Source organism: Monodelphis domestica, chromosome 6, assembly GCF_027887165.1.
Source record: "Monodelphis domestica isolate mMonDom1 chromosome 6, mMonDom1.pri, whole genome shotgun sequence".
In the NCBI taxonomy this organism is placed as follows: domain Eukaryota; kingdom Metazoa; phylum Chordata; class Mammalia; order Didelphimorphia; family Didelphidae; genus Monodelphis; species Monodelphis domestica.
The window spans coordinates 225569233-225582401 of NC_077232.1; positions in this window are offsets into that span (position 1 = coordinate 225569233).

Genomic DNA, 13169 nt, shown 5'->3' on the forward strand with positions numbered 1-13169 from the left:
AGGAGAGGAGCTAAAAGTAAAAAAAAATAAATTAAAATAAGTAGGAAATAACAGGAATGGGACAAAAATTTATTACAAGAGGGAGCAAAAAGTGGGTGGGACACAGTGAATTGGATATGAGCAACAGTGGGGATGGGGCAAGGTAGAGATGTGAACTGACAGTGAGAGGGCTTTGGATAGAAAGGGGAGCAAAACAACAGACAGGGGTCTAGGGGTGGCTAAGATGGGAATTGGAAAGAATAAAGAAGAAGCAAAGGGGAATAGATAAGCTTCACACAATAAACAGGCTAAGCAGTTGACAGGGCAGGGAAGAGTACAAGGAAATAAAATAGAAATGTCATGACAAGAAGAAATGAACAAAGATGAGAGTCGGGGGTCATATGAAACTCTAAGTTAAGCAATATTAAGAATAAAAATTATTTTTACCACAAAAAAAATGTATGGCAAAACAATTCCTTCTAAAATATTCTTGCTACATTCAATATGATGGATTAAAAAATCCTTCATAAAATATTAAAAGCTAAGGCTTAGTAGTACATCCAAGTTCATCACTCAGGCTCCACCTCTATGAAAATGATTTGAAATCTAGAATAGATCAATGTTATATTTTTAAAAAGTTTATTGTACTTAGAATGAACTGTGTTAAAATTGAGTGTTGTAGTAGACAGAGAAGGAAAGCAAAGCACTGGAACTCAGTGTGGCTTCATTACTGTTTTGACTCACCAGTATAATTTAGCTAAAAAATTATTGTTCTAGAAGTATTTATATAGATGAAACAAGGGCAATGGAAACAAAATGGAATCAATTCAATGACTTGAGAAGTCTATTCTCCTTGGCAAAAATAATGAAAACACCTTGTTTGGAAAAGATCACCTCTGCATCCAATGCACTAAGTGATAAAGTGATAGAATTTCTGAAGTCAGAAAGAGTAGTTTCATCTAACAGTTTCTATAGATAAAGCAAATATGTTGGAGACAATGCCATTTTAAAAGCATTTAGGGAACAGTCCTCAAGATATTTCAGAGGAGATTCCAAAAAGTCTGGAAAATATGATAAATGGTTATTTGTCTGAAAATTAAATTTAAAACACACGAAAAGGGCTTTGGCCAATAACACCATGACCCCTGCTGCTTCTTCTCAATAAACCTATGACAATGACTAGGATCATAATGACAATGTTCAGTTTAAGATCCCAAGGAATAGAATCATGAGTAGATTCTATTTTACTCTTTCCTTGGGCTTTATTGAGTGTACAACATCTACTAGTATACATAAAACATGCAAAGAGACACAGTTTTATTTTATTATGAATCTTCTTGGTTCCATTCATGTTCTGGTATTAAGAAATTAATCTATTTGCAATTAGGAAACCAGTCTTGCTCAGAAAGGATGACTAAATGGCTAGGTTTCTCAGGAAAAACATTGAAAGTCAAAAGGATAAAGGAAACTGGAACCTTTTACAATTCAAGATAATCAAGTCCTGACAATTTAGGAACAAATCAGTTATGAGATGGCTAAATGAGAATAAACAAAAGAACTGATATAATTCCTTCAGCTTTCAAATACTGCTCTGAAGGATTCATCATCTGCCATCACAAGTGCTTTTGTTGCATGTCCTCTTAACTTCTTCTGAGATAAGAAGCTTAATATAAACAGTTGTTATCAGAACACATCAAGAACATATTTAAAGGAAACACAAGAGAGGAACAGAGTATGATAATGAACTTTCTATAGTTAACCAGAAATTTACAGTGATACAACTGAATAAGAAGTATAACGTACATAACAGCATACATATTGTTTATTGATTTTAAGAACTTTTTTAAATTTAGTAGCATAAAATATACCTTTGAAGTCTTTCTTCATACAGAGTGAATCTCATTTATATTTGTCTCATTCATATTCTACTCTATGGGGTGTTAGTTTTAAAGCTGGAAGAAGCCACATATTCTCTCTCTGGCTCAAACTTTTTGTTATACTAATGCAAAATCATATTTTATAGATGAAGCCCAGAGATGTTTATTGTTTTGTCTAAAGTCACACTATTAGTATTAAGCATTGTATTTGAATCCAGGTGCCCTTACTACAGAGTCCCAGCATTCTCTACATCCTTCTTTTTCTCTCTCTAGTCTACTAATATACTACCTCTGCTCTGATCTCCCTCTTTAACTTTCCTAGCTAACAGTTGATCAGTTCCACTATTTACTCATCACATTACAATGACAGATATGATTGCCATGTCATAGTGATAATTTTTAATAGTCCACTAAAATTTGCAATAAATATGGAGTTAAATAGAGAGGTATATGTGTTAAGTAATTCATCCTTTACCATGGATGATATCTTGTATAACAATGAAACAGAAATAAAGGACTTCCTAATTATGATGGATTTCTCCAAATATTCTGATTCCCATAAGATAATATTTGTATCTCTACAAAGCTTCTCAGCAAAATTCATAGTTACATGAAAAAGAGTATTCTTAACATTATTTGAAATAATCTAGATAAAAATGCATATGGACCATAAATGAGGAATCAGAGCATCAATGCATATATTTTAGATAAACACTAAACTAGAATAATAAACTTGGCCTGAAACTGAATAGGATGAAGAGGTTGGAACTGAATTGCACTTGGAAAACTGTCATGCTTTCTAAAGTCTCTAGCATCTCACAAATGTAAATTTCAACACATTTCCTCAAATATTCTTCTGATGATGCTATAAAGTGTTCCACAGAACACCATGGGCTCAGCTGTAAAATTCTAAATAACCTCCTAAATCAGAGATAGGCTTGTGGTAAGAAAAAGCAAGTTGTAGGATATTAAGAGAAGGGTATTTAGTAGCTGCCCTGCTAGACTTGAAGCAACATGACTTCATCTTCCATCACAGACATTTACTAACCTCTGTAAGCCTCAATTGCCTACTCTGTAAAAAAGGAATAATGATCATCCTTACCCCACAGTATTGCTATGAGGACTGAGTCAGTATGTAAAGAACTTTAGAATCCTTGAAAAATCTTAAAAATTGTGAGAATTTGACAGGGACAATTTCCATTCAAGGAATGCTATTGAGATGTTGATGTATGAATAGAACCTGAAAAGGAAGTCAAATGGCAATTCATTAAGAATGAAAGTATTGCCAAAGGGGGGCCCTTAACTTTCCCCTCTCAGAACTAGATAAATATAAACAAAAAAAAAAAACAAGAAAGAAGTTAAAGAGATGAATGGAATTTTAGAAAAGTTAACTTTAATAGATATCAGGAAAAAAAATTGAAAGGGAATAGCAAGGAATATGTCTTCTTAGCAGCAGTATATGGCAGATAGACAAAAACATTGACCAAGTATTAAGGCATGAAAACTTCACAACCAAAATCAGAACAGCAGAAATAAAAATGCATCCTCTCAAATCATAATGCAAAAACAATTATAATCAATAAGGATCCAATTAATAATTAATTGGAAACTATTCTAATTCTAAAAAATGGGTAGGTCAAGGGAAAATTATAGGCACAATCAGCAACTTCATTAAAGATAATGACAATTAGGACACAATATATAAATTTTTATGGGACACAGTCAAATAATTACTTAGGAGAAAATATATATTTCTAAATGTTCACATGAATAAATAAAAAAAGGCAGGTAAATGAATTGAACACAGAACAATAATAACAAAAACTAGAAAAAATTAAAATCCCCAGTTAAAGACCAAATTGCAAATACTAAAACCAAAGGAGAAATTAATAAAAATAAGAGAACCATTGGACTGTTAATTAAATAAGAGTTTCTAAGGAAAAAAAGTATAAAAGACAGCATTATTTAATTTGATTATAAAAGGAAAGAAGAAAATCAAATTACCAGTATAAAAAATAAAGAAAGTGAATTCACCATTAATGAAGAGGAAATCAAAGCAATCATTAGGAGCTACTTTGGCCAAAATACATGACAATATATCTGGCAATCTAAGTGAAATGGATCAATATTTACAAAAGTATAAATTTCCCAGATTAACAAAAGAGGAAATAGAATATTTAAATAATCCCATTTAAGGAAAAAAGAAATTGAACAATTCATTAATGGAGTCCCAAAGAAAAAAATCCCCATACCCAGACATATTCACAAGTGAATTCTACCAAACACTTAAAGAGCCATTAATTTCAATACTTTAAAAGTTATTTGGCAGAATTATCAAAGAAACAGTCCTACCAAATTTCTTTTATGACAGAAATATGTTACTGATACCTAGGCCAGGAAGAAAAACAAATAAAAAATTATAGGCCAATTTCCTTAATGAATAGAGATGCAGACTCTTAAATAAAATGTGAGTAAGGAGGCTACAGCAATATATTACAAAAATCATTAACTGTCACCAGGTGGAATTTATACCAGGGATGTAGAGATGGTACAATATTAAGAAAACTATAAATATAACTGATTTTATCAATAATGAAAGTAACAAGAATGAAAACAACATATCTGAGAAGTATATTGGTATCTTCAGGAAACTAAAAGAACAAAAAAATTTCCAAGTTGTCTCACCTACTTAGGGTTTGCACAGGATGAAGAATAATAAAGAAGAATATGATTTACTTTGATGAGATAGGGGGATACCCACACAAATAAATTTGTGCATGTAAAATTAAATTATAATAAAATTTTTAAAAGTAAAAACAAGAATTCGCTAAGCAATTCCATGTAACAGACACTGTTTTAGGGAATGAAAATAACAGAGATAAGGAATAAGAAATACAGTTTCTGAACTCAAGGAACTTATATTCTAATGGGGGGAAAACAACATATCAAAGGAAGCTGGAAAGTGCTAAAGGGAAGAGGGGGTAAGGGATAAATACAAAGGACATGCTGAGGAACTCTGTTATTAGAGCCATAGTTAGGAGTATATGAATAACTTTTATTTATGTGCAACTCCTGTAATTTTTTGAGTTACCAAGTAACATAATGATATATCTATTATATATGATAAATTATAATAAATATGCTTATCTAAGAGAAAGAATTTTACATTAGCTTTAACGAGAAATCTATGTCTCATCCTTTTCTACCTCCCCTCACAACCTGTCTTGTGCTGCTAGATTTACTTCCTTAAAATTTTTTTCATTATTTCCCTTGATACTGACCTTTTGTTTTTATAAATGAATTTTATTTTTTTCTAGTTCAAAAAATTATTTTTAGTAATTTAATTGAAATGACATTAAATAAGTAGACTAGTTTAAATAGAATTGTCATTTAATTATATTGACTCTCACCACTCATAAACAATTAATATTTCTCCAATTATTTAAATCTGATTTTATTTATATGAAAAGTATTTAATAATTATATTCATATAGTTTCTAGATTGGTTTTAGAAGTATACTCAGGCATTTTATTCTATCTATGGTTAATTTATTTACTGTTTTAATTAGATGATCTTAAATGTTTGGTAAAAATAGTAATTCTCAATTTTTAATTCTCTCATGCCTTAATAAATAGTTTCAGGAGCATCTATAACCAAAAAAAAATCTGGTGACCAATCTTCTAGATATTAACCTTTTTTAATTTAACTAAAACTTGTCCTTAGCTGATGATCCATTACTGGAATCCTTTCCAGATCAATGATCCTTTCCAGAGATTGTACTCTCTATATTTTACCTTCAGGAATTCAGGATTATCAACCCATCACAATGAGATTTTGTAATGGGCCTTAATTATTGAAGTTTTAAAAATTATTCTTATCATAAACTCCTGCACTGTCATCTATTTTACTCAGCCTAAAACTTTTCTTAATTCTCACACTGATCTCTAGTGTAGCCAGTCTATCTTATTCTATTAATACTTCTTGTATGGTTCCACATTTTTCTCTTTAATCTCAATCCCACAGTTGGCCATTCTGAAAAGGACACAATCCCCAACCTTGAAATCCTTTTCTTCTCATCTTTTTGATTCTCATAATTTATGAAACCATAACTATGCATTTATCCTTAACATCTTAACATCTACCTTCTTCATTCTTATTCATTCTAGATGCTACCTACTGAAGAAAATTATTCCATGTGAGTTCAATTTTAATTTTTATTATTTAATCTCAAGTAGATTCTTAATGTTACACATAATCCTTTTATTATTTCCTGACTGAATGTCTTTCTTATCACTCTGACTACTGAAAATTTATCTCTTCATCTCATTTTATCCTATCACCCCCTCTCCTCTCACATGATTCCTAATTTATTGATAAAATACATTCCATTCAACAAAAATTGAATATTTCTCTACATTCTAACCATCCTCTTCTCTAACACTACAGTCTCTATTCAGAGGTGTTCTATTTCTTCCAAAGGTTCAGGAGATAGCACCCATATGTATATGGGAAGAAGTAGAAATCCTTGAGGATCATTCAACTGTCTATTTCTACCTTTTTATTTCTATGTTATTTATGTCTTATTTAAATGCTTTGCTGCAAAATTTTTGATTTACAAGCCATATGAGAAGAGAATATTCTGTTAAATCCACTGGTTTGGGGATTCAAGTTAAGATCAGCATAACTAATTATTCAATACAACCACACTAAATCTGGAAAAGAGAGATACCAAAAATAGAGTTCTAAAAGGAATTCCAGAGCATCCAATTTTGCTTGTGTAAATATTGTATCCCTTTAATAAAGTATTTGAGGACAGGCATTTTCATTTTGTCTTCGGATCCTTAGCACATAACACAGTGCTTTTCACATTTGAATACTTAATAAACAATTCTTTAATTGGATACAGAAGGTGAATGAGCTAAACTTTACTAAATTCCTACTCCATTTACTAAATTTTAACATAAAGGCAATAATTCTAAGTTATCACAGAAATTTCCAGCAGCAGATTTCAGAACCTGTTAGATTCCAACAAGCTCTTGAGAGTGAACCTGACAAAATATAAAAAAAATATTCAAGGACAATTTGGAAAATTCCATACCACTAAAGATTTTCTACTAAGTGATGATTGTTGGGTTTTTTTCAGGAAGTCAGATATGAAGACTTATTAACATCTACTTTATAGCAGGTATGATGCCAACTTTTGCAGATACAAAGAAATGCTAAATACAGTCCTTGCTCTTCACGGATCTCATATTTTAATAAGAAAGACAACATTTAAAACATTATGGACAAACTATACAGCATAAATTGGAGACAGTCAGTAAAGTGAAGTCATTAAAATAAAGGTACAAGAGTAGTGTTTATTTAGATCTTAAGGAGTGGTGATTATCAGTAAATAAAGTATCTCCTCCACTGAAATCATAGACTTTTAAAAATATGGTATTAAGATAATTAAAGGTGATACATTTTAGGAAGTGAGAGTATACACACACATACATGCAAACACATTAGAGGAAGTATGGAAAAATTAAGTGATTGGGACTCAAGGACCTGGGTTCTAATTTAGTTCTGCTACTAAGTAAATATTTAACAAATTATAGGATTGGATTAAATAATTTCCCTAAACTTTTCTTCCATATCTAAAGCTCCATGATTCTGGAATAAAATAATCTGCCTTAATTTAGTCCTTGTTATTTTTTGTTTGTTTTTTACTTTTCTTAACCTTCTAACTAGATTGAAGGTAGGACTTATGCCTAACCTAGATCTAGATCAGTACACTGCACAAAATAAGTACTTAATAAATCATTTTTGAGTGAATCAATAAATTGATTATGATTCTTGTATAATTATTTGCACATAGTAAATGGATGTGGTTCCATATTACAGGACAAAGCTTTCTTAGAAATAGATAATTCAATTTTTTAATTGAATTAAGAGTTTATATGGATGTATAAGTAGCTCTTTTTAGTCACGTAGCCTTAGACATGGTAAGAAATTAGGTCTGTATAGATCATCAGATCAACTATGAAGTCAATCTAATTTGGATATCAAAATATCTAGAAATACCAAATCAATAAGTTTTCTGTATAACATTTTCATTATATAGCCATTCCTTGATTTTTATGAATTTTGCTTCTGATATTTCAAATTTGAAATAATTGAGGGAGTCGATATGCAGACAATTATATATAAATGAGATGTAGATAAGATAAAGCAGATACTATCATAGAGGAAAAGCATTAACAGTAAGAGAGATGAGGAAAGACTTCTTATAGAAGGTCAGATTATACTTGAAATTTTAAGAAAGCCATAAGAAGAAAATGAGGAGAGAGAGAATCTGACATACTGAGGACAGATAGTGAAAATAGTGGAAGTCTGAAGATGGAAAATCTTGAGCAAGAAACAGAAAAAAAAGTCAATTTCAAAGAATGTGTAGAAGGGAGGAAGGTATAAGAAGACTAGAAAGGTAGTAGGTGGTCAGATTTTGAAGGACTTTAAAAGCCAAACAGAGGATTTTATATTTGCTACTAGAGGTTAGGAGAATGGTAGAACTGTGAATAAGAATATACACTCAAGAAACCCCGTGCAGAAAATTGCATGAGCTCCTTGAAGTACACTGTTGACCTTTATTTTTCTTGACTATCGCACCTCAAGTTTGTTTTCTCCATAAAATCACAAAGTTAACCTGGTATGAACTCATTCTCTTACCTATATATTATTTTCTTCCTCTGTCCATCTAATTTTAGTATCCTGTGTCCCATCTCCATTGCTTTATTCTTTATCTTTGTATTACTTGAACCTACCATAGTGCATGCCACATAATAGGTACTAAAATACCTTCCGAGAGATATCTTTGCAAGATCAATTCCATACTTTCAGTTTTTCTCTAAGCTTTAGATTTCTGACTTGGACTTTCTTATATTCCTGGCAATGAACTTAATTCTACAATTTGGGACTCTTAGTTCCCATTCATGGTGGTTACTATTTCAGTGACAGTTAAGTAAAAGGGTACATTATTTACTTTAGTTTTTGGTTTTTAAATGAATTTTCATTGCTATCTTTTGTTTTTCATTCCTTAAAATTTATATAAACATGGATAGGCTAACAATGGCAAGCTAATGTAAACAAAAATATGGGGAAAAATAGTCAAATTTGGAGAGATTGTGGAAAGATTTGCAAATAATGCACTATTGGCAGAACTATTGTTTAGTATAGCTATTTTAGAAGACAACTTGCAGTCATGAAAATCAATTAATTAAAACATTCATACACTTTAACCCAAACCTTCTACCAATTACATGTAGCAAAAAGGTCACAGATTGAAAACATATTTTATGAACCTTCTTAAATATACCAAATATTTATAGCCACATATGTTGTTGTAGCAATGAATTAACAATAAAATAAATGTCCACTGAGATGTGGCTGAACAGATTGTGATATATTAATATCACCTTTCTGCAAGAAATGGTAAACATCATGAATACAGAGAAATCCAAAAAGATTTACAGGAACTGATGCAAAGTAAAGTAAGTAAAGGCAAGGGAGAAGGAAAAATAATAAAAGCAATAATGTAAATGGAAATAAGAATAATAAAATAATAAAATTCATTGTTGAAAAATTAAAAAGGACATATCTTCCCCAAAATAGAAGTAGATGAAAGCATCTTCTCCACATTTCTCTGTAAAAGGTAAAATTCCAGCACTGTGAAACACTGAATGTTTTCAGATTTCTTCAACATGTTTATTTGTTTTACAGTTTTTCCCTCTCATCTCATTTTCTTTTAAAAATTATTTGTTATGTAGGATGGCTCCATGTAAATTGAGACAAGAAAGAATGGATAGGAAAATTTAGGGAATAAAAAACAAAAATAGCAATGAAAATTCATTTAAAAACCAAAAAGAAAGAGGTAAGGAAATGTACTAGGACAAGGAACTGTGCTCTATGACTATAAAATTACAAGACTTAATTTCTTGTTTGGCTCACAAACTTGCCGTTAATGCCACTGAAAAAGAATTTCCAAATGTTTAGAATAATCCAAGTGACACTATAATACATGCATTTAACAAGCACATTGAAAGACAACATATCTTTAAAGAAATTCTAGTGTACTTATTTGAAACAATATCATCAGTATGTCTTAAGGATGTTTTAAGTGTATCTAAAATAAATTATGTAAAAATCTCCGGAGATTAGCTGATAAAACTACAAATCTGCCTTCTTTTAATTGCTTGAAATAGCTATTATAAAGTAACATGGAGAAATTGCAACTGAGATGGAAACACATGTTGTTGGGCATTCAGTATAAAACTCATTATTTTGTGCCTTTGATTTTGGTTATCATTGAAACCAAAGTTTGATTCATTTTTATCATGTGAAATATTATTTATGATAAGGAATCAAGGAATGGAAACCAATGCAAAAGAGTATTGTTCTGTGCATTCTGAAAATCTAAATGTGTTGTTCAACAATAGGACATAAGGTGTACCCTACAGTATCAATAAGATATTTCAAGAAAATACACATTTTTGTTTCAATGACAAAAGAATGGTGAATAATTAATGTGTTAATATTCTATCATTAATATACTTAATAAACATTAACTAATTGAAATCATTTCTATTGTAATATTTAGGAAGGGAATACATATTACATTAAGGTCATAATTACCATGGACAATTGAAGACATAAATCTGAAGTTTTTGACTTCATGGAATAGGTCTTTGATACCCTGGATTACCTGTACCCCATTACAAGTCGTGAGAATAGCATACCTGAAAGAAATTAGTAGGAACAAAACAAGCAAGCCAAGCGGACATTCTTGAGGTATTTTTTTCCAAGAAGCTGTTAAAGCAAATACTCTTTAAAGCCCCTTGTGAACTATCAACCAAAGAAGCATTTCTGAATTCCTTGTCACCATTAAATAGATTTATTGATTATAAATGCTGGAGGGGAGCTCAGAAATCACTTAGTCTACACCTCACTTCCCCCTTGAGCCCCCTCTGCAGTTTAGCAGAGGCAAGAAAAGAACTTGATTTACCCAAAGCCACACAGCTAGTTTAATCATGAATAACCTTTAAATAAAAGTAATTTCTCCTGGAAAGTTACTATTATACAATGAAAGCACAGGATACTATTTTGCCATTGTGATATTAAGTAAGCTATGCCTATGTAACATATTTTTTCCAAGTTTATTTTATGCTTTAAAAAAAATCTTTACCTGATGACTTAGACTCAATACTGTGTATCGGTTCCAGAGCAAAAGAGTGGTAAGGGCTGGCAATGGGGGTGAAGAGACTAGCCTAGGGTCACAAAGCTAGGTCATGTCTGAGGCTAGATTTGAACTTAGGACCTCCTATCTTTACACCTCAATTCACTGGGTCACATAACGGTGCCAAATATGTTGTATTTTAATATTTTAAAAAAGTCTTTTTGGTTGACTGTTTACTGGAAATGGAAGGAGTCCTCTCAAAAGAAAAGATAGATAAAATAACTTAATCAATTGGCTCTGAACATAAATTCAAATGACCGGGATTCAAATTGTGCCTCCTTCTTTTGCTAGTTGTATGTCCTTTGGCAAATCTTTTGACCTCCTTGGGCCTCAATTTTCTTTCTGTAAAATATGAGCAACAATACTGGTATGGTGTACCTCATAGATTTGTCATGTATGTCAAATTTGTAAATTTGGCAGTTATTATCTTAACCACTTCATTTGCTAGTGTCTATTCACATTGCTAATAGCTTCTTTGCTTTTAGGGTTATAAAGCATCCTACACACCCCTCCTTCTCTATAAGGTTTTTTGGTGTGAAAGGATGGTGACTTTCACATTTGGAAGGAGCATGAATACCAATGCAATCACTGATATTGTGAAATGCTGATGTCTAGAGAGCATATATATGTATTTGTGCATGCGTTGTCTGTACATGATTTAACAATACTGTATATTCTCCCAGAAGATAATGTGTTTTCTTTAAATTCCTTGGAATGTCATTAAAATAATGAACAGAAAATAAAAAGCCTTTTTTTGTCTTCAAAGTATACATTATTTCTATATTCATAACAAAAAAAATTGAACTGTTTTACCCACTCTTTTCTTTCTAGCATAGGAAATATTTTAATGTAAATTTCTGAATGATGCTCAAATGAATTTCAATACCTCATTTTCTTTAACTGGATCATACATGGCATTTAGAGAAGTGCAGATTTACTTCAACATGTCAAATATGGAAATACAGTTCTTCCTTCATACAAAGACTAATGAGCTTGTCATCAGAAGGGTATTTTACAGATCCTTATATAAGAAAAGACTAGTGGCTACTTCTATTTTTTTTCTTCAAAGCTGTAAAACATGGTTGTGTTGAACCAAAATGTCAAATGTAATCTATCATTGCTCAATTATACATGACAAGGAACATGAAATGAAAGAAATGAAGAAATGTATAATCAAAAAGTGTACCCCAAATGGGGCACTAGATAAATGAAAACATTTTAGTTATTTCCTACAGTGCATTGCTGTTCCTAATATGAAAACATCCTAGTAGTCGGGACCTCAAAATACTTAGGTCTGATATTAAAATGGCCATATTTTTCTTGTGTCTCTGATTTTTAAATACACACATACATGAATATATGCACATGTAGTATGTATGAATATATCAGACATTATATGCAAACACACATGCATCTGTTACATAATTATAAAGTTTATACATAAACAAATATGCATATAACTCTCATAAATTTAGAACTGAAAGAGACTTTCGAAATCATTTACTCTAACCCTCTAGTTTTGCAAATAAGAAAATATATTTGGGCATCTAGATTTCTTCAAATGAACAAATGAAAAAACATTTACACATTAAAATGTATTAAACACTGTACTAAGTGCTATAAAGAAAAGCAGGGTTTTTCATAAAGGAATTGACATTCTAAACATATGACACTGATAACTGACAATGATAATAATCATATTCATTAAAAAACTAATATTTATGTAGTGTGCACTGTGCTTAGCATTTTGCTAACCACTTTACAATTATTATCTCATTTGATCCTCATAAACTCTGAGAGGTACATGGCTATTATTATTCCCATATTAAAGATGAGGAAACTGAGGCAAACAAGCTAATTGAATTTCATAGAATTACATAGTCAAGAATTTTCTGAGGCAGGATTTGAACTCACTTTTTCCTCATTCTAGGACCAATGCTCTAACCACTGTATCTTCTCACTACCTTAAGAGGATAATGGCCAGGGATTGGTGTTTTGTTCAAATTGAACAGATTCTTTAAGAAATAATTGTATTAGAATT